Source organism: Temnothorax nylanderi, unplaced genomic scaffold (genome assembly GCF_030848795.1).
Source record: "Temnothorax nylanderi isolate EJ_2023f unplaced genomic scaffold, tnyl_v1.0 TNYL_tig0288_pilon, whole genome shotgun sequence".
NCBI lineage: Eukaryota > Metazoa > Arthropoda > Insecta > Hymenoptera > Formicidae > Temnothorax > Temnothorax nylanderi.
Genome location: NW_027249350.1, coordinates 183,258 through 205,007, shown reverse-complemented (window position 1 = coordinate 205,007; position 21,750 = coordinate 183,258). Strand labels below are relative to the sequence as shown.

The 21,750-nt window shown below is 37.4% G+C and overlaps 1 long non-coding RNA gene and 1 pseudogene across 1 annotated transcript; one reads left to right on the top strand and one right to left on the bottom strand.

Moving 5' to 3' along the window:
* Positions 1–3,189: 3,189 nt before the first annotated feature.
* The window catches only part of LOC139780619 (uncharacterized), a 186,398-nt pseudogene continuing 167,837 nt past the window's right edge, over positions 3,190–21,750 (bottom strand).
* On the top strand, positions 17,403–17,804 carry LOC139780623 (uncharacterized). Its single transcript, XR_011720297.1, has 2 exons — positions 17,403–17,575; positions 17,632–17,804. It is a non-coding gene; the product is annotated as an uncharacterized lncRNA (long non-coding RNA).

Below are 21,750 nucleotides of genomic sequence, written 5' to 3'. Positions count from 1 at the left end.
GCATGGCGCGGTGTCGTATGCGGACGGAGATGTGCGGCCGCGGTTGGTAGGTTACTCGGACGGCGGCGGGGTCCGGGTGGCAGCGGCTTTGCCCCCGGCCCGTGTGGCGTTTTTCGGTGTCGGATGGCAATCGCGGGTGAGGACGCCATCCTTGCCGCATCGAGAGCAGAATTTCCTGGCCGGTCGTTTACAGTCCAACCGAGTGTGCCCACGTTGCTTACACCGCCAGCAGCACTCCTCTCGGTTGTAAGTCGTGCTGGCAACGGACGGAGTAGCGACCGGAGCCTTTCGTTTTGCTTTTCGCTCGCGGTTTTGCCTCTCGATAGCTTCATATTCCGCGGCGCGCGCGTGCAGATCTCCCAGACTGGCAACGTCATCCAGGCGGATGTAGTACTTATACTCGGGGCTTATATTATTGTAGAGTCGCTCGAGCTGTTCGTCCGCCGAAAATCCCCCGGCTCGTCGCATGCTCGTGAGGAAAGCCGTCGCGTACTTGTGAAAGGGCTCGTCAGGTTTTTAAAACCGTCCCTGGATCTCTCGCAACAGTTGTGTGCGGTACCGTCGGGGTAAGAACTGGTTACGGAAGTCTCTTTGAAAGTCCTCCCAGTAGCGGGTCGCGACAATATCCGGTGTCAAATCAAAGCCACCACAGCCGTCGTCGGAAACTGCGAAGGAAGCACGAAAGAAAAAGAGTAAGAGGGCAGGGTGGGGAGAAAACTGGTAAGGAAGTGACTCTCGCTTCCCTCCCTTTCCCCCTTCAAAGCCTTAGGCTCGCCCCCGAGAACAAGTCGGGGAAGAAGAGCGTACAGCCTGAGACCGGGACAGGAGGGAGGAGCGTACCGCCCACGCCTTTGAATGGGATGGCTGGGGAGATAACCCGTAGTTTCCCCACTGGAGGAACCGCGAGCACAGCCGTCGGGGATAACGGGCGCAGGTAACAAAGAGGAACAAGGGTAAGAAGCAGGCAGCTGCAGGCAAGACCCCCTCTCCAAAGGGTGCAAAGAAGCAGGAACCTCCGAAAAAGCCTGCGAGTAAGAGAAGGCCGCCGCGCACAGCGGCTATAACGTGACATGTTCCCTTGGAAACTACGAGGAGACAATGAGGGAGATGAGGGAGAAAATTATCTTCAAAGAGTTGGGCATTGAGACGGAGCTTATAAATATAGGGTCGACCAATACTTGTCAGCGGCAGCGGGGAGGCAAAGTGGTGGATATCACTTGGGCAAATCCCCCCGCTGCACGCCGCATCTCGTGCTAAAGGGTGGACGACGAGGCTGAGACCTTGTCGGACCACCAGTATATAGAGTTTCTGCTACAAATCACCTCTCCGGAGGTGACGGCTCGGCGACGGGAGGCTGAAGAGAGGCGCCCGATGTGGGTCCTCGGAAAGATGAGCGCCGAGCTGTTCAAGGTTGCCATCCATACCACCCTTTGGCAGTCCGAGGGACAGGCCGAGCGGATGGGGGACGTGACGGAGGGAGCGAGATGGCTGCGGGACACAATGACGGCTACGTGCGATGCGGCGATGCCACGCGCCAAGCCCCGCCCCAAGAAAGCTGCGTACTGGTGGATGGAGGAGATCGCCGCGGCGATAAAAGGCGCTCCTTTGTCCATGCAAGAAGAGTATGGCAGCGCGCTCGCGGAGGCCACAATCAGGAAAGGATTGAACAGGCAAGGAGGGAGTATCAGGATGCGAGGCATGTTCTCTCTGCCGCGATCAGGGCGGCCAAGGACCGGGCTTGGAGGGAACTCTTGTCGGCCCTCGACGAAGATCCGTGGGGGCGTTCATACAAAATAGTCTTGGGAAAACTCAGGCCGTAGGCGCCCCTAACGGTGCAGGCCCTAAACCCCCAGTTCTTGAACGAGGTGGTGGACTCGCTCTTCCCCGATGACCCGGGAGAGTTGTTAAGAGATCCTGTCCCCCCTGACGTCGGGGAATGGGACGAGGTGCTGGGGGTTACTCAGGAAGAAATCTCTAGGGCCGTCGGAAGTCTTGGAGCGCGCAAAGCTCCGGAGTCCGACGGGATCCCGGGAAAAGCCTAGTCGTTGGCCGCGGGGGGACTGGCTGAGCATTTGGCTAAACTGTTTACGCAGTGCCTTCGGACCGGTCAGTTTCCCAGGGACTGGAAAATCGCCAGCTTGGTCCTCCTCCCTAAGGAGGGTAAGCCGTCTGATTCGCTCGCGGGGTACAGACCGATCTGTTTGCTGGACGAGATTGGCAATTTGTTCGAGAGAATAGTTTCCAGCCGCCTCGTCCAGCACCTATCCCGAACTGGTCCGGACTTATCTGAAGACCAGTACGGCTTCCGGGTAGGGAGGTCAACAGTGGATGCCATTCTACGCATCCGCTCCCTCCTGGAAGCCGAAACGAGAGAGGGGAGGGTGTTGCTCGGCGTGTCATTTGACATCGCTAACGCTTTCAACACCCTCCCCTAGGAGGTGATACGGGAGGCGCTATTGCGCCACGGCGCATAGTGGGGCAAAAGTGACTTTTTTTGTTCATTTCTACCTGGAGGGCGCCCAAATGGACCAATCATGACAAATTTTTTTTAATGCAGCTAATTGAATTTTCCACAAAATGCTCTGGCCGAATTTAAAAAAAAATGTTGTATTTTGTTTATTTACAATTACGTGCAAAAAATCGGAATCCTTCAATTAAGTCTTCGACTCTTCTGAGTAATGACATCATATTTCTATGCAAATCAGTATATTAAGGTTATGTGATTGATTAAACACGGAAATGCCTCAAATTTCACGAAATTCGAAATTCAAGATGGCGGATTTAATATGGCGGTCGCTGATTTCAAAAAAAAATTTGATTTTTTCGGTGGAAAATTGAGATCAATAGTTTTTCTGGGTCGATGATCATGAATTTGCCATTTATAAGATTCAAGAATTAAGGTGGCGGATACAATATGGCGGATGGTTTTTACGAAAAATAATACGATAGTTGCGTTGAAAATTATTATCAATGGGTTTTTTGGGTCGCTGATTATTTATTTTTTATTTTCTATTTTTTTTAATTTTCTATTTTATATATTTTAATTTTTTATTTGTTTTTATTTTTTTATTTGTTATTAACGTAAATTGTTACGTTGAAAATTATTATCATAATTTTGATGGATGGATGGATAGATGGATGGATGGGTGATTTTCAGTTATTCTTATCATTTCATTCTCATATAATTTATCATGATTGTATCAGCTCAGTAGCTTCTGGAAGCAAGTCCAGATCCTTCTTCGTTATTTCTTTTCTCAGGCTCGAAATGTAAGGGTCAGATGAAACTAGAAGGAAATGCATAAGATCCTCATTCGTATCCAATCGAGGTTTTTCGGGTTCTTTCCTTTCTTCCTCTTTAGATCCTTATTCCTCTTTAGATCCTTATTCCTCGCTTCTTGAGCATCTTCTGATAAATGTCCACTTGGAATCACAAGTGAGTCCAAAATATCAGCTCCATGAATGAGAACCTTATGCATAGAAGCTGGCATATAATACCAGCTATATTTTTCAACGTATCGTCTTGCAGTTTCGAATGAAAACTCCCTGAATTTCATCGTATCAATTTCTTTTCCAGATGACAACGTTTGAAGAATGACGTACAATCTTCTCAAAATTTCCTCATCAAAACCAATTATTCTTGCTATTATCTCATAATTGCGGAAAAATTTTCGAGCTGTATTTCCGTCATTGGTTGACCCATTACCTTGCTTCACAGAATCAACTAGCAGACCCAACTCTCTACGGATATCATCTTGTATTCGTTTCTTATTCTTTTCAAGTGATTTTTTGTCTTCCTTTTCTCTTGCTATCCATTTCTTAAAAGATAATCTATAAGATATATGTAGGACACATTCCATGAACCTTATCCAGCAATGCAAGCTCTGCAATGCAAATTGATGCGCGGATAAATCGACTGTCTTTTTCAACAGGAGGTCTAACTTATTCATTTCTGACGGTGTAGCCTTGCACACAACACATACACTAGCAGATGATGTATTCGTTATCACCTGTACTATTTTACCATCTACCATCGTACAAATTAATGTATGACCCACAAGAATAATCTTTCCACATACATGCAATTCTGTTGATTTTAAAGACCCAATTTGTTTAAATATATCTCCCATTTCCAATTTAATTTTTTCTTTAGATTCCTTGACGAAATCGAATTTTATCGGTCTACAGTATTTCGTCGATGAAGTACGAGAGTTTTGCCATATTATACTTTTTTTCTGTTCTTTCTCATCAATTTCGATACGTATTGATACTGTCGATAACATAAAAGCACTCTCGTCGCTGTTATTCAAATCGTTATAGTGCTGCTTATAACGATTAAACCCTGAACAACCATCACCACCATACTTGGATATCATCATGAAATTGCTTGTATTACTATTCAAAATAGCTTGACTTATCTTTTCTATTTTCATCATTCTTTGAACCGTATGATCAAGAAGATCTTGAAGAGCAATACAAGCACCATTTTCTGATATTTAAATTAGAGGATAACACTCGGTCTTTGCAGAGGTCACTGACTTGTATGATGGTAAAACATCACAGTTTTTCTCCTTCAACTTTTCCCTTATCAATTCATATTGCGCTTTCGACAACTTAGCATAAACTAGTAAGGCAAGTGCCTCTTCGGACGTGAACTTCATGATTCCATGTGAGCCATCTTGCTTCTCATGCGTATTATCACCCTCAAACTTTTGTAATTTAGATTGACATACTTCAAGCATTTCTGAAGGAGGAATATCGTGCAGTGCATTTTCAATTCTCCTTTTTTGTGTGCTTTTGGAGCACTCCCCGAAACTTTTCAACTCTCGATTCGTCTCACTAATTGCTGATACAACGAAATCAGAGTCCAACCACAACTCATTGTCGCTTAAGAATCTATTTTTATTGTAGAAAGAACTCTTAGTCTCGAACAAAAACCACTGACGAAATACTTTCTCAACTTTTGTGACACCAACTTACATATGGTCGAGTTCAAGTTGAATTTTTCATTCAAGTACTTAATGACTATATCAGAGACCCTGTTTTTCAAAGAAGAAAAGTCGTTGTCGAGTGAATCAATGAGTATGTTGAATAGTTTATGATTCAAAACTTTTATGAGATCCACTTTTCAATAATACTGAAAATTGAATACCTAATATAACTGATATTCAAATGTAATAATTACAAATATTCAAACGTATGAGAGAAAAACTTGATTCATTGACCGTTCTTATTTACGAATGCAAAGGACGATGTGAATAGCGAGTCAATTTCTCGACTGTTTATGAACTAATGAAACACTGATTAACAATATAAAGCAAAAGCAAGAGAAAAGGCGAAAATTATTTATACCTTGGAATAATTTTTGAGTATGGTTTGCAAATATGGTAGTTATAGAAATAGTGCTGATAATTGAATACTTTACATCACCCCCCTGCAACTTGTAGTTCATCGTGTCCGCTTAAGTGTCACAGTGGCACTGGCGACATTCATGCAACGACGATATATATATGTGCTTACAGCTCCTGACGCCCCGATCGCCCTGACTCGCCTATATCGTCGTTTAAAAATCAACATGACATATCTCGCTTTTATAAAATTTACAGGAAGTACGAGAAACTGTTTTGCACATAATTTTCGAGTCCAATGATATATAAAATAGACTTTTTTCGTAAAAAAAATGAATAATGTCATGTTGCTTTCCAAGTGACAATTTACTTACAAGCTGCTTTAACAATTAATTCACGAATATTTATTAGGTTTTTTATAAATGAAATTTTATAATGCACGTGGTTAATTTTTTTATTAGAATTATGTTTTTAATGATATAAGATAGGTATATAAGAAGGGATAAGATAGTAAAAAATATACTTGTGTAAAATAAGAATATATGTTTTATTATGTTTTATAAAACTTTGCATCTTTCTTTATTTTCTGACTTGTTTTTTTTTCTCGTGATTAATCTTATTAGCATAGCCTCGCATACGAAATAATAAATAAAATTCTATGATTTGTGCCAACACCTTATCACCATGTTCCTCACATGGAAATATCAAGTTGGGTGTATATATATCTCTTATAACTAAATCATATACATCACTATAATGACAATATTTAGAAAATAAATGTTCCACATATTTTAAAATATAATATATATTTTCATTTGGATGCAATATCTGCCCTTCTTTTTTAATATTTATCAATAAGGCTTTCGTGAAGGAATCTTGTTGTCCAGGATTTATAAATGAATTTTTACAAGTTTCACATTTTACAAATTTCAAAATGTGTTTGGACAAATATCCAGTAATATAATAAATGACACAATCCAGGACTTCAGGTTGATCATAATTTTGATCTGTAAAATGTTGAAGTTGAACATCGTTATTTTCAATGTCAACAGCGTTATCCAATTTCTCTTTCAACTTCTTTATTGTTGTTTCCTTTTCATGTGAACCATTGTATAAGTCTTTAATGTCTGAGATCGTAATTGCAGTTTTATTATTTGAATCTAGGACTGTACAATTTCCATATTGTGGTGGTTTAATCACACTGAAGACGCTTAATATCTTGTAAATTTGGAGAAACGTAGGTGTTCCCGGGTGATCATTTGATCCTGCCGTATATCTTACTGTGCCGAAGAATCTCTAATAAAATGCAAAGAAGAAATAAAAGATGTACAAGAATAATATACAGGTTTATTTTCTGAGTTTTATTTCCGTTTTTCCAGTTTTTTGCTTTGATATGATTGCGCTTCCAGCTAGGGACAAATCGACACAAGTATTATTCTGTCTTTGTTCAATATCTAATGAGCAATAAAGACAGAATGATACTTGTATAGATTTGTGTCTCTAACTAGAAGCGCAACCATATTAAAGTAAAAATCTGGCACAGGAAATAAAACTCACCCTGTATAATGCTGTTTAGAACCACCTAAAATTATATTTAAATATTTAAAGATGTAGAAGTTATTAAGAAAATTAATACAAGAAATAAGAATAAATGCCTTTTCGTTCAAAGCAGATTTTGATGCTTAATAATAATTATAACTAAATATTTCAGTTCTATAGACTGCGTGCAGATACGGTTTGTCGGACTTGAAACGCAATCCTAAACTGAGGCTAGAAATAATATCACAAGATGATTTGTGATCGTCAAATATAATATCGATACTTTAAGCATCTTAAAAAACTGTAAAGAATTGTAAAGAATTATTGCGAAAAATATTACCCCAGAAATATTTAGTTATAATTATTATTAAGCATCAAGATCTGCTTTGACCGAAAAGGTTAATTCTAAGTTTCTTGTATTTTTTAGAAAAACCTCCAACGAGTCTTGATTCAATCGTCCTGTCAAGACACCATCGAAATCAGCATTGAGTAACAAATACTTCACTAAATCGAGTGTTGATTTTATAGTCACTCAAAGCCCCTCTGCAGTCTGTCTTGTTAAAAAACATTTGTCTGATATGGCACCATTTTCAAGATGTTCTTCCCAAGTATTTAATTTGATAAGAGATTCTTCTAACATCTAATATAAACATTCAATTTAGCATTATTATATTTTTTCATTAAGATAATTCATATTAAGATAATTACAGACTAATTAGTCGAAATTAAACTTACCTCGTAATGTTTATCTCCGATTGTCACACCTTCAGAAGATTTAATCCGATTTAGTGCATCAAATAAATCATTAATCCATTCACAAAAATTAGCTGTATTATCGCAATTTTGTAAATCAGGTAAGAAATGTTTATAAAATCGTAATCCACTGGCCATTGATTTACTAAAAACCTATACAAATCACTGAGTTATAATTCATTACTTTGCATAGAGTATTTTAGATTGTTTATGGACAAAATAATAATAGTAATAAGTTATAAATAGTAATAAGATCTTCTCACTTGAACAGCTAATCGAACTCTCATTTTAGCCATATTAGTGAGTGTTAAATGATTTTCTGTTATTTTCGGACATACACGCATTTCGGCTGGCAATGTTTTATCTTTATTATGCAAAATGCGAAAGTATTCCCATTTTACAGAAGCTTCATTTGGACTGAGCTAAAAGATATAAGATATAATTTCAGATATTCTAGGATATATAAATTATTTTTATATAAAATTATTTATTATTATTATTTATTATTATTTATTATTTTTATATTATTTTTATATAAATTATTTTTTTATATTTTTTAACATCAAAGATTATGATCTTAATAGTGTTACATATAAAACAGTAATTTTATTTTTATTCTCACTTGTAACGTTGTACTAATGATATAATCGATTTCTTATTGTTTTAATAAGATGTGGCGCATCCGAAAAAACGTATATATAACGTCTATCAATTGTAGGATGACTGAAACTATTTCTTAGATTATCTTTTTTCCCGCATACGCCCACTGTGGTCCAAAATTTACGATTTGTAGCTGCACCATCAGTAATTACGCCATGAACTTTAGCACCGATATTTTCTAATAATATAATGGCCTGTAATAAATAAGTACACAAATTTGCTAGTGAAATTCAGTACAATTTCGATTTCGTTAATAAATCTGATTGCATTGAAAACTTGAAACATACTTTAATTACAAGTTTTGCAATGGTTTCTCCTGATACAGGTCCTTTAGATGCAAATACTCCAATTGGTTGGGAATAAGAGTCACTTATTGAGTGAAACATTATCACTAAACCGTGATTTGCTTTTTCATCTAAATTCGTAGATTGTGGCCCGTCAATTCCAAAATCGACTAATCCAGTGTATGTGAGTCTTTTTGAATTTACATTAATACTTTCTCTAAGATGTATTTCATCCAGTAGAATTACACCATGCTTTTCTTTGTCTTCTTTTTTCTCTAATGTTAGTTTGAACATCTTGAAAAATTTTTCATCAAAACTGCATGGTGTGTCTATTAAAGAAAGGTATCTGAAAAATGTATATATCAATGTGCCTAATAAAAAATTAACATAATATATTGGTACAAAGTTTATATAAGATTGTGTATCTTGCAAAATATCATATTACATATTTTACACTAACCTCCGTATAGTTCGAACCAGGGTTGGCAAAAAACATGTTTTTTTTATTTTAAACAAAAAACATTGTTTTTTTTGTTTAAAACAATGTTTTATGTTTTATTTGTGTTTTAAACTAAGGTATAAAAAAAACATGTTTTAAACAAAAAAAACATGTTTTAAACAAGCAAAAAAAACACTTAATAGCTTTGATCTATGCAAGAAGATTTAAAATATGTGCGGAGCATCCATAAGTAATAATAATGTCATAGCGTTTTTCATTGGCAGAACTAGTGCGCACTCAGTGCACATTAAAGCCGTTGTACACTGATTTAATCTTTAATATTTAAAGTAAAATGCAAATATTTTGATTGATAAAATACCCAATACATATTTTACCAAATAGTACAATAAAGTATAGAGGCTTTCGTGACTTAACCCGTTTATATTAAACATACACTTTACGTTGATTTGTGTACGACGGCTTTAATGTGCACTGAGTGCGCACCAGTTCTGCCAAAGAAAAACGCTATCAGGCATTTAAATTTTTCGCTAGCGTAACATTAAACTGTAAATATATAAATAACGTTGCCAAAATTTAAAAAATTGAAAACGCTAACGGCGGAGGCTGTGAGAAATAAGGCGCGCCGTTAAGCCCGGTCTACATAGGCCGCAGTTCGCAAAACGCAAGACACACGCACAGTCTACATGTCAATCTAACCTCTCTGTGTATAGAGAGATAAAACAGGCTGCTGTTTGGAAAGAAATAAGAGAAGACCAGAGATCGAAGAAAAAAAGCAGATGGTGGGATAGTGAATGTGTAAAGCCTTGTGTACACGATACTAGAAATCGGTCCGAGTTTCGATTTAAGCCAATCAACTTGCAGCTCTTACAGAAAAGCAGCAGTTTCATTGGCTTAAATCGAAACTCGGACCGATTTCTAGTATCGTGTACACAAGGCTTTAGACTAAGGAGAGAAGCACGAGAGAAACTAGTTAAATGGAGGAAGGGAGAAGTAGATAAAAAGAGGTACATTCTAAAGAAAAAAGAATATGAGGAGAAAATAAAAGAGAAAGAGATAGAAAGGGAGAGAGTTATAAAAGAGGCGAGAGAAGCAACTAGCGAGAAGGAAGTATGGAGATTTATAAACAGAGAAAGGAAGGGTAGAAAAGAGGTTTGCGAAGAAATAACGGAGGAGCAATGGAATAAATACTTCATGGAGCTATTGGAAGGAGTAACTGTGAAACCGCGTGAAAAAGACAGGAAGGGAGAGGAAAGAATGGGTAGCAAAGAGGAGCAGGAAGGAATAAGAAGAGAGGAAGTGGAAGAAGTAATTAAAGAAATGAAAGAAAAGAAAGCAGCAGGTACGGATGGATTGCCAAATGAGGTATGGATATATGGAGGAGAGAGATTAAAGGAAAAAATATGGGAGGTATGTGATACAGCGTGGAGGACAGAAGAAATAGCAGAAGACTGGAAAGAAGGTATAATAGTACCAATAGTAAAGAAAGGAGAAGGAAAAGAAGCACAAGATTACAGAGGGGTGACATTAATGAACACAAACTACAAAATATACACGGCAATTTTGCCGAAAAAATTGGAGAAGGAGGCGGAAGAAAGAAGAATATTACCATAAACACAGGCAGGGTTCAGGAAAGGAAGGGGTACAATGGAGAATATATACGCACTAAATTATGTAATTGGAAAGGCTGTTAGCAAAAAAAGAGGGAAGCTAGTGGCAGCATTTATTGATCTGAAAACAGCATTCGACTCCGTGAACAGAGAAAAAATTTGGGAGGTACTGAAAAGAGAAGGGATTAGTGAACAGCTGAGAACTAGGATAGAAGATCTGTACGAAGAGACAAGAAGCGTGGTAAGAGTGAAAGGAGAAAAGGGATCATGCTTCTGGACGGTCAAAGGTGTCAGACAGGGATGCCCGCCGAGCGCTATGCTCTTTATACTGCTGCTGGCAGACTTAGAGGAAACAATGAGGAGGGGGCAAGATGGAGGCGTGGTAGTAGGGAGAATAAAATTTTGGACGTTAGCATACGCAGACGATGTAGTAGCTATAGCAGAGGACGAAGAGGAGATGAAGAGGATGATGAAAAGACTGGAGAAATATTTTGACAGAAAAAAGCTGAGAGTGAATGTAGGGAAAACAAAGGTAATGAGATTCAGGAAGAGAGGAGGTAACATGAAGAAAATGGAATGGAAATGGAAGGGAGAAGAAATATAGGAGGTAAAGGAATTCTGCTATCTAGGCTACACATTCCAAAAGAACGGAAGACAGGAGGCGCATATAAACGAAAGAGTAAGAAGAGCTACCATAGCAATGAGACAGGTTTGGGGAATAGGAAAAAGGTTATTTGGAAGAGACTGGATAAGAAGAATTAAGTTATACGATTCGCTGGTAGCAAGCATAGCTTTATATGGAGCAGAAGTGTGGGAATGGAAAGAGAGAGAGAAAATAGAAAGAATGCACGAAAGGTATATAAGGTGGACATTGGGCCTAGACTGGAGCACACCCGGATACATGATAAGGGAGGAAACCAACAGGGACAGAATGAGAGTAAGTGCTGGTAAAAGGGCGATGAAATACGAGGAAAAACTGGAATGGGGAAAGGGAAATGAGATTGCAAGAGAATGCTGGAAAGAAATAAAAGGGAATGTCAGGAAGGAAAAGGCAAATTGGGAAGAAGAGAGATCCTTCTCTGAAAAAAGAGGATACGCAACTGAGGAGATAAAAAGGAAAAGAGGAAATGGCTGGAGCAGTATAGAGGAGATAACAAGAAGAGACAAAGACATTCAGAGTCAAGAGAGAGATGAAAGAGTAAGAGAGTCTAGATATAACAAGTGGTACAGGGAGATAGCAGAAATCAGAAGGCCAGAATACCTAGAGAAAAAAGGGAAAGAGAAGTTCATGATCAGGATAGCGAGATTTAGGCTAGGTAATGAGATGAGAGGTGGAAGATATTGGGAACCAATAGAGAAAAGAAACTGTAGAATATGTGGTGCAGAACCAGAGACATGAGAGCATGTGTTAGAGCGGTGCACAAGAGGAGAGGAGGAGGAGAAGCCAGAAGGAATTGGCGAGAAGATCATAAGGATACTGAATAGTAAAAGGAGAGGGAGAGAAATGGATGGCAGAGCTGGAGAGAAGAAGAAGGCAGGCTAATACAGCGGCAAGTTAGTCAGAAAGATTAGAGAATAATACTGATGATTTTTGTTCAAGAGGATAAGCGGAAGGTATTGGATGCAAAGAGAAAGAAAGAGAAAGAAAGAGAGCGGATTGAGGGTGAAAATGGACGAGGACTAGTCGGTGGAAACGAGGGTAAGAGAAAGAAAGGAGAAAGAAAGGAAAAAAGAGAGGAGAGGAGAGAAAAGCGGGAGGCCAAAGAGGAAGAGGACCGCGGAGGAAGAAAGAGCGAAAAGGATGGAGGAGAATCTCCTTATGGATACGGACGAGGACGAAGCAGATAGTACATATACTTAATGTTTCGTTGAAATCGAGATGTTTTAGTGACAAATTTATGCAAATATTACTATAGTTTCTGTTAATATTATTGAAATTCTTATAGTTATTATGCCGTGATGCATCCATTGTCCATATTTTTACCACAATTTCAGTAATATCTACTAAATATTTGTCTCCGTATATAAACATAAAATTGATGCTGTGAATTGCATTATATCCAAAAAACTATTAACCTTATATCTAAAATTATATACACCTCAACTATATATATTTAAACCTATATCTAAAATTGGACAGATTAAAAATTCTTATTTGAATAAGTTTTTGTGTTGAATAAATTTTCATTTTAAGTTTTTCATTTAATGGAATTTTAGTAGAAATATATTACTTTTATATTCACGTACAATTTATTAATGACTTCCTAGCACCCGAAGCCACCGCTGTCCAACGTTGATTAGTAACATTGCTTGCGTGCAACTGCGTATAATTGGGTTCTAAATAAGATTTTCTGTGTCTCTTCATTGGACGTTCATTGTGTTCATCCTCCATTTACTTGGCTGATGGATTTGGAATCTATATAATAATAAAATACCTGCACAAAAATATAATGAAATTAGTTTAATCATCATGCTGTCAGGGAGTCAGGAGGCCGAGTCAAATATGTAATATAACTTACCTGGACATTCCAATTTAAATAATAAAGAAATAACTTGCAATTACAATATCACAGTACGCTATAGCGTTAACGGTTTAACGGTGAATAAAGGATCGAGCCTGTGACTGTGTCTAAGTTAAGTGCGAGAGAGAACCACGTTTTATAAGGAAAGAAACAAAATAGATTAGTAACCTTCAACCGCAATGTTCAAACGCGAATCGCGTCGTAACAGCGCTGCGTTGAAACGTCACCCGGGTACACACGGGTATACTCCCTTCTCCTTCTAACTCGCTGAAATAGAAAGAGAAGGGAGTATACTCGTGTGCACTCGGGTGACGTTTCCGAACGTCACGCAGCCTGAGCGTGGTGGTACGTGATCATCTCTGCGCCTGCGTATTGCGAGCATCTCGTGCTCGCGAGTCGGACCGTCGAAACGAGATCGAGACAAGCATAAAGATCTCATATATCGTCGATTGCAGATGATTGTAGTACCCAAGGTAGTACCTCTATTCTGTAGCTCTTAACGACAGTGTGACCATTATCGTTATATGTTATCGTTGGCCGCATTCAGGAAACACAACTGTTAAATGAGCGGTCAGTGAGTCTTTAATATAATTGGTTCTTACCTTTGGTTCTTCTCCGGATCTAACAGAGTTGTGTTTCCTGAACGCGGCCATTGCGCAGGTATACTATATGGAAAAATGCTGCGCAACGATGATGTATAATGATACCGATACTGTCGTTAGAGTTACAGAGTAGGGTTACAGATCGCAGTGAGGACAAAAGCAGCTGCGATTTTGTACAGTGTTTCAGGAAACATGTATGTCTACGTTAAATATTTAAACGATAATACATTCTTTAATTGATAATACATACTTTTTTTATAATCAATGTTTTTACAATCAAAACGTTTTGATTGTAAAAACATTGATTATAAAAAAAAGTACAAAATTCGGTGGGACAATGATGACGAATATTACGATGCTATAATAATAGCAATAGGAGGTAAGTAAAAAATTATACGTAAAATGTTAAATAATTAAAAATCAAATTTTCTGATTGCATATACCCAGTAAACAATTTGTCAGCAAATTGTAACCAATTTGACACCAAATACGCGCAAAACTTGTCGACAAATCCGGTGCGATCTGTTTCTGCAATACGCTTGTGTTTTGCTAGCAAAGCTTGTGTACATGACTTGACACCAAATTGACGCCAAATATCGAGCAAAACAGGGCAGCAAAAGTTCAACGGCAAATTTGCGCCATATTGTGAACAAGGCTTGCCAACAAAAGCTCGACAGCAAATTTGTGCCAAATTGCGAGCAAACCTTGACGAAAGAACTTGACGCCAAATTTACACCAAATACCGAGCAAAGCTTGCCAGCAACCTAACAGCAAATTGTTGACAAATTGCTATCAAAGTTTGTTGACAAAACCCGACGCCAAACTGATATCAAATATCAAACAAGATTTGAGAACAATACTTAACAGCAAATTGGGACCAAATACAGAGCAAATCTTGATGACACAGCTTGACGCCAAATTGCAGCAAGCCTTGTTACGTAGTTATTAATAAATACTAAAATATATATTTTTTTAGGAAAAATTAAAAACATTAAATTATAAAAAGCATATAATTTTTTATTGACTTACAATAAATTATTTTATACATATGTTAAAAGAAATCTTTATATTTATAAAACATTATAAGACATTTATAAAATCTAACGGTGGCAATAAAATAATTAATTATACAGGGTGTATCAGAATGTTTGGTACTTTTTCCATATTTAGATAGAGCGAGCCAAACTGAGTCGAAAAGTCATGTACCATTTTGCAATTTTCGCAATAGTTGATGAGTTATTAATGATTAAAAATCACCGTATTGGCCCGGCCCACCGCCAAATCCAAGCGCGCGGCGAGATGCGGCCGCCCCGCGGTCGGCGCGCGGGCAGTTGTTTACTTCAAGCGGCACGAGCGGCGCGTAACGCCGGGCCCCCGTCCTGAGCGATGATAGTTTCTCGCTTTTTTTAAATAGAAATAAAATTTTCTAACAACATAGAAAAATTTTTTGTGCGTACTTATGTACATACGTGTGTACATGCATACACAGTAAAATATCAATTGTACTGCTTAAAAAAGCGATTACTCAATTTACTTTTTTTCTGTTAGTAAGTAACGGTTGTCTTTAAGAAAGAATATTTTCTTGATAATAGTCTTAAAATGTACAAATTTTAGAAAGAGTCTTTATCATGTACTCGAAAGAAGAATTTATACTCCTTCAAAGAACATAATAAAATTTTATTAAAGAAAAGTCAAAATAATAAATAAAGTAATATGAGGACCCTCGAGATTAAAATAGGAGAAGTCAAGGCTATGAGGGTCAGACGCAGATCACAGTGCGTAATATCAGAAATAACTGACTTATTCGTCGTTTTAATACATTACATCGATCCGTACGTTTCGGCTCAGCTTTGAGCCATCTTCAGCGGTAGTTACAGAAGTTAAGTTACACGTTCTCCGTACCGTATGGTGAGTTTACTGATTCAAAGTATCAAAAACATAGACCAATTGATCCATATCTGTAAATTTGTTCAATTAATGTTGAGATATTAAAAAGATCTCTTAGGAAACTCACCATTCGGTCTGAAAACGTGGAATACAGAGCCATGTACATAATGAATACTCTCTGCGAGAAGACTTGACGATCTTGTCGACACGACACACAATGATATAAAAGGTCTTGCAAGAAGAGGCATGTCGTAGGTCAACACACCGGCGAGGATTATAACATAGCATGATTTGACACCGTCTCAAAATGACACGGATTTTTTGCATCATGCATATGTCACGGTTTTGAGCAAATTGTAATCCATGCTCATGAACTTGGTCGTTGGCAAATCGGGGTTTTACTATTGGTACATGCAATATTGTGACGGTGTCAAATCGTGCTTTGTTATAATCCTCGCCGATGTGTTGACCTACGACATGCCTCTTCTTGCAAGACCTTTCATATCATTGTGTGTCGTGTCGACAAGATCGTCAAGTCTTCTCGCAGAGAGTATTCATTATGTACATGGCTCTGTATTCCACGTTTTTCAGACCGAATGGTGAGTTTCCTAAGGGATCTTTTTAATATCTCAACATATTATTTGAACAAATTTACAGATATGGATCAATTGATCTATGTTTCTGATACTTTGAATCAGTAAACTCACCATACGGTACGGAGAACGTGTAACTTAACTTGTGTAACTACCGCTGAAGATGGCTCAAAGCTGAGCCGAAACGTACGGATCGATGTAATGTATCAAAACGACGAATAAATCAGTTATTTCTGATATTACCCCTTATGAAAAAAAACTATTGACAGCGAATTAACTATTGGACTTTCAATAGTTAACTATTAAATTTGAATAGTACGTACTATTCAAATCTAATAGTTATCCAATAGTTAATTCGCTCTCAATAGTTTTTCAATAGTTTTTTTTCATAAAGGACGCACTGTGATCTGCGTCTGACCCTCATAGCCTTGACTTCTCCTATCAAAATAATTAGCAAATCGAATTTTTGTTTTAATTTTATATTCTTAACTGAAGAACTGAATAATTAGAATTTAGAATATTATTTATTTTAAGTAATATTATCGAGAAAACATTTTTTGTAAAGATCATCGTTACTTAAAGGAAGAGAAAATTGAGTAATTGATTTTTTTAGCACTAGAATGATATTTTTTTGCGTGTGCGTATACGGCCGTTTTGCTATTTAATATCATCATAAAAATTCTACCAAATTAAATTGATACTCAAAGAAAAGAAATTATTATTATGTCCAGATACTTATAATTCATCGAATTATTATTAAGCTATAATTGAAAATGCAGAATTAAAATTATGTCTAGACAAAATATTAATTCTGAATTTATTTTATGTTATGACATAAAAATTTTTCGGGAATTAAAATTATGTACATAATTGTAATTCACGAATTTTACTTATGTACACAATTTTGATTCTTAAATTTTTATTACGTACATAATTGTAATTCTCGAATTACTCTTTTTCTTTTAGTAAGTAACGGTTATCTTTAACAAAGAATATTTTCTTGATAATAATCTTAAAATGTACTTATCACAAATTTTAGAAAAAGTCTTTGTCATGTACTTTGTCATGTACTTTGTATGAAAAAAGAATTTATACTCCTTCAAAGAACATTATAAAATATTATCAAAGAAAAGTCAAAATAATAAGTAAATCGAATTTTTGTTTTAATTTTATATTCTTAATTGAAGAATTAAACAATTAGATGCCTCTTCTTGCAAGACCTTTCATATCATTGTGTGTCGTGTCGACAAGATCGTCAAGTCTTCTCCCAGAGAGTATTCATTATGTACATGGCTCTGTATTCCACGTTATTCAGACCGAATGGTGAGTTTCCTAAGGAATCTTTTTAATATCTCAACATTAATTGAACAAATTTACAGATATGGATCAATTGGTCTATGTTTCTGATACTTTGAATCAGTAAACTCACCATACGGTACGGAGAACGTGTAACTTAATTTCTGTAACTGCCGCTGAAGATGGCTCAAAACTGAGCCGAAACGTACAGATCGATGTAATGTATCAAAACGACGAATAAATCAGTTATTTCTGATATTACGCACTGTGATCTGCGTCTGACCCTCATAGCCTTGACTTCTCCTATTTTAATCTCGAGGGTCCTCATATTACTTTATTTATTATTTTGACTTTTCTTTAATAAAATTTTATTATGTTCTTTGAAGGAGTATAAATTCTTCTTTCGAGTACATGATAAAGACTCTTTCTAAAATTTGTACATTTTAAGACTATTATCAAGAAAATATTCTTTCTTAAAGACAACCGTTACTTACTAACAGAAAAAAAAAGTAAATTAAGTAATCGCTTTTTTAAGCAATACAATTGATATTTTACTGTGTATGCATGTACACACGTATGTACATAAGTACGCACAAAAAATTTTTCTATGTTGTTAGAAAATTTTATTTCTATTTAAAAAAGGCGAGAAACTATCATCGCTCAGGACGGGGGCCCGGCGTTACGCGCCGCTCGTGCCGCTTGAAGTAAACAACTGCCCGCGCGCCGACCGCGAAGCGGCCGCATCTCGCCGCGCGCTTGGATTTGGCGGTGGGCCGGGCCAATACGGCGATTTTTAATCATTAATAACTCATCAACTATTGCGAAAATTGCAAAATGGTATATGACTTTTCGACTCAGTTTGGCTCGCTCTATCTAAATATGAAAAAAGTACCAAACATTCTGATACACCCTGTATATTAATTACAGTAAATGTTATACAATGTGAATTTACTGACATATGCAAACATTTAACTTTGTCAACAGCACATACAATATTTGTAAACACTCGAGAATCTTATATAATGCCTGGAACACATACTCCGTGCGCAGATAATGCATTGGCCGGTATAAGAAGTATTTATAGAATCTTACTGAAAACACGACCCAATCAGCAAAGAAATGTTTTTAAAAATATTTTTAAAAACATTTGGAAAACATTTTTTAAAACATTTTTAAAAATGTTAAAAATCATGGGTTAACAAACCTTTTTTTCATTGAAAAAATATTTATTTTAACATTTAAAAAAACATTTTTTTAATGTTTAAAAACGTTTATTTTAACGTTTAAGAAAAATGTTTGTTTAATGTTTAAAAAATGTTTATTTTAACGTTTAAAAAGACATTTTTTTAGTGTTTAAAAACGTTTATTTTAACGTTTAAGAAAGTGTTTTTTTAATGTTAAAAAAACGTTTATTTTAACGTTTAAAAAGACATTTTTTAATGTTTGAAAATGTTTATTTTAACGTTTGAGAAAGTGTTTTTTTATGTTACAAAAACATCTATTTTAACGTGTTCTAAAATGTTTTTTTAACGTTTGAAAAACGTTAATTTAAGATTTGAATAAATATTTCTTTCACATTTGAAGTTTTTTCAATATTTGAAAAACAACATCTTAAAAATTGTTCTTTTATATATTTATTATTAGTTGTATAGAAATCTTAGTATTCGTATTAAAAAAACATTTTTCAAACGTAAAATGTTTTTCAAACATTTAAACAACTTTTCAAATGTGAAACAATTATTTTTTAAATCTAAAATAAACGTTTTATAAACGTTAAAAAACATTTTTTATTTATAAACTTAATTGTGTGCTTATTGATAGGCTTTAAAACAACAAAGTACTTTATTAAAATTGAAAAAATAAATGTTAAAAATTTATTTTTCTCATTATTTTATTTGAATATATTTCTATACAAATATATCTATATATTATATATATATATATATTTCTTTTATATGTAATATATTTATCTTATATATATATTTGTCACGCATCACCTTTCACTCTCCGAAAACCCATGTAGATAAACCCGAAAATGTTGATCTTACGTAAATGAACAAGAGCTGGACAGGATATCCCAAGTAAAATATCTTTATGGGAGGTTTTTTTCCTCATCATTCTTTTGGTTCTCATTGTTCTCATCACTATTCTCGCAGTTTTCAGAGTTATTATCGTTGTCATCTGAATGAGCCTTGTTATTGTTGCCGGTGTCTGTTAATGTTAAATATATCTCTATAATTATCGTTATTCTCGAAATCAAAGTGTTCAGAGTACTCAAAATGATCAGAATTATTAGAAAATTCAGAATGGTGAAGAAGTTCAGAATGATGAAAAAGTTAAGAATAATGAGAAAGTTCAGATTCTTTTTGATTATAAAGAAAATCTGGTATTACGGAACTTTGGCTTTTAACGGAATGTGTTCTGATATATATATATATATATATATATAAATAATATGTGTGATGTGTGTGTGAATTCGTCCATCTTCAATCGACTGATAATAATTATCACACATACATATATAATATATATATCAGCTTTTATATAGATACGTGACGCGGAAATTTGCCACGAAACGGCATTTATAGAGCAAAACGACAACAGAAAAATAATAAAACATCTCTTATAATGAAATAATTAATATAAAATAATATTTGAAGTAAATATTAAATTAATATTAAATAAATGTTGTTTAGAAACGTAATGGCAAACACAGCAGGTTTGTCTAAAACTCTTAGGTAGGTGAGCGAAAGAAAGAGAGTTCTTTTGATTAAGGTCGTTTTCCGGCTCCAGTCGTGCTCAACTTGTATTCGTGCTTAAAAAGATATTTATATACAAAATATTGCATATAATAACATTTAAAAAATAAGAAGTTAACTTCACGCGTGAGAACTCATGCGGCGTTGCTAAGTAACTGACGCCTCTCCTCTTCTGTCACTCTGAACCGAGTGAAAAATTTATCAAATCGCGTACTTTACACAAGTATTTCTCGAAAACGAGTACCGCAAGGGTATTGACACTTAATCCTCGAGGCATGGACGGCGGGCCTGGGCCTGTGTGTGTTAAACACAAGCACAGTATAGACTTGCGTGCGGTCGAGGGGGGGGTCCATCGTTGACACGACCTGGGCCAACCCTGCGGCCGCACGCCGAATCTCGGGTTGGAGGGTGGCTGTAGAGGCCGAGACGATGTCGGATCACGCGTACATCGAGTTTTCCCTCTCGGCCACCCCGCCGGGGGCTCAGGCCCGCCGTCGGGAGCTTGATAAAAAGTTCCGAGGTGGCAGTGGAGGAAGATGGACCGCGATATGTTCCAGGCCGCGGTCCATACCTCACTTTGGAATGAGGACACTCTAAAAGATGTCTCTGCCGACGTGGACGATATGGCTGATAGGATCGGAGATATTATGACCGAGGCGTGTGACGCCGGTATGCCCCAATCCAGGCCAAGTCCACGTCGGAAAGCGTATTGGTGGACGGAGGAGATCGCCGAGTTAAGGCGCTCCTCCGTCCACGCTAGAAGAATTTGGCTGCGAGCCCGGGGCAGCCAAGATCCTTATAGGCTAGAGGAGGCAGGAGAGAGTTACCGCTCCGCCAAGCGGGCTCTCTCTGTGGCCATTAAGGTGGCCAAGGACAGAGCTTGGGGAGAGCTCCTTCAGGCCCTTGAGGAGGATCCGTGGGGGAGCTCTTACAGGATAGTCATGAACAAGTTTAGGCCATGGGCACCTCCTACGACGGAGTCGTTGGACCCCGAGTTTCTTGAGCAGGTCGTTGACACCCTCTTTCCCGATGATCCGGGGGAGAGGGCCGGCGACGCCCCCGCTCCACCGCCGGTGGAGTGGGAGGAAGGACTCGGGGTCAGTATAGAGGAGCTCGCGAATGCCGCCAAACGGATGAAGGCGGGGAAAGCTCCTGGGCCTGACGGAGTCCCAAGCAGGGCGTGGTCCTTGGTCACAGGGGAACTGGCCGAGCACCTTAGGGTGCTCTTTACTAAATGCTTGAGGAAAGGCCGGTTCCCCAAACGGTGGAAGGTGGCAAAGTTGGTCCTCCTCCCCAAAGTGAGGAAACCAGCCGACCAACCATCAGGGTATAGACCAATCTGTCTGCTGGATGAGGTCGGCAAGTTGTTTGAGCGGGTCATAGCCGACCGACTCGTCCAGCACCTGTCCCGGACTGGTCCGGACCTATCGCCGGACCAGTACG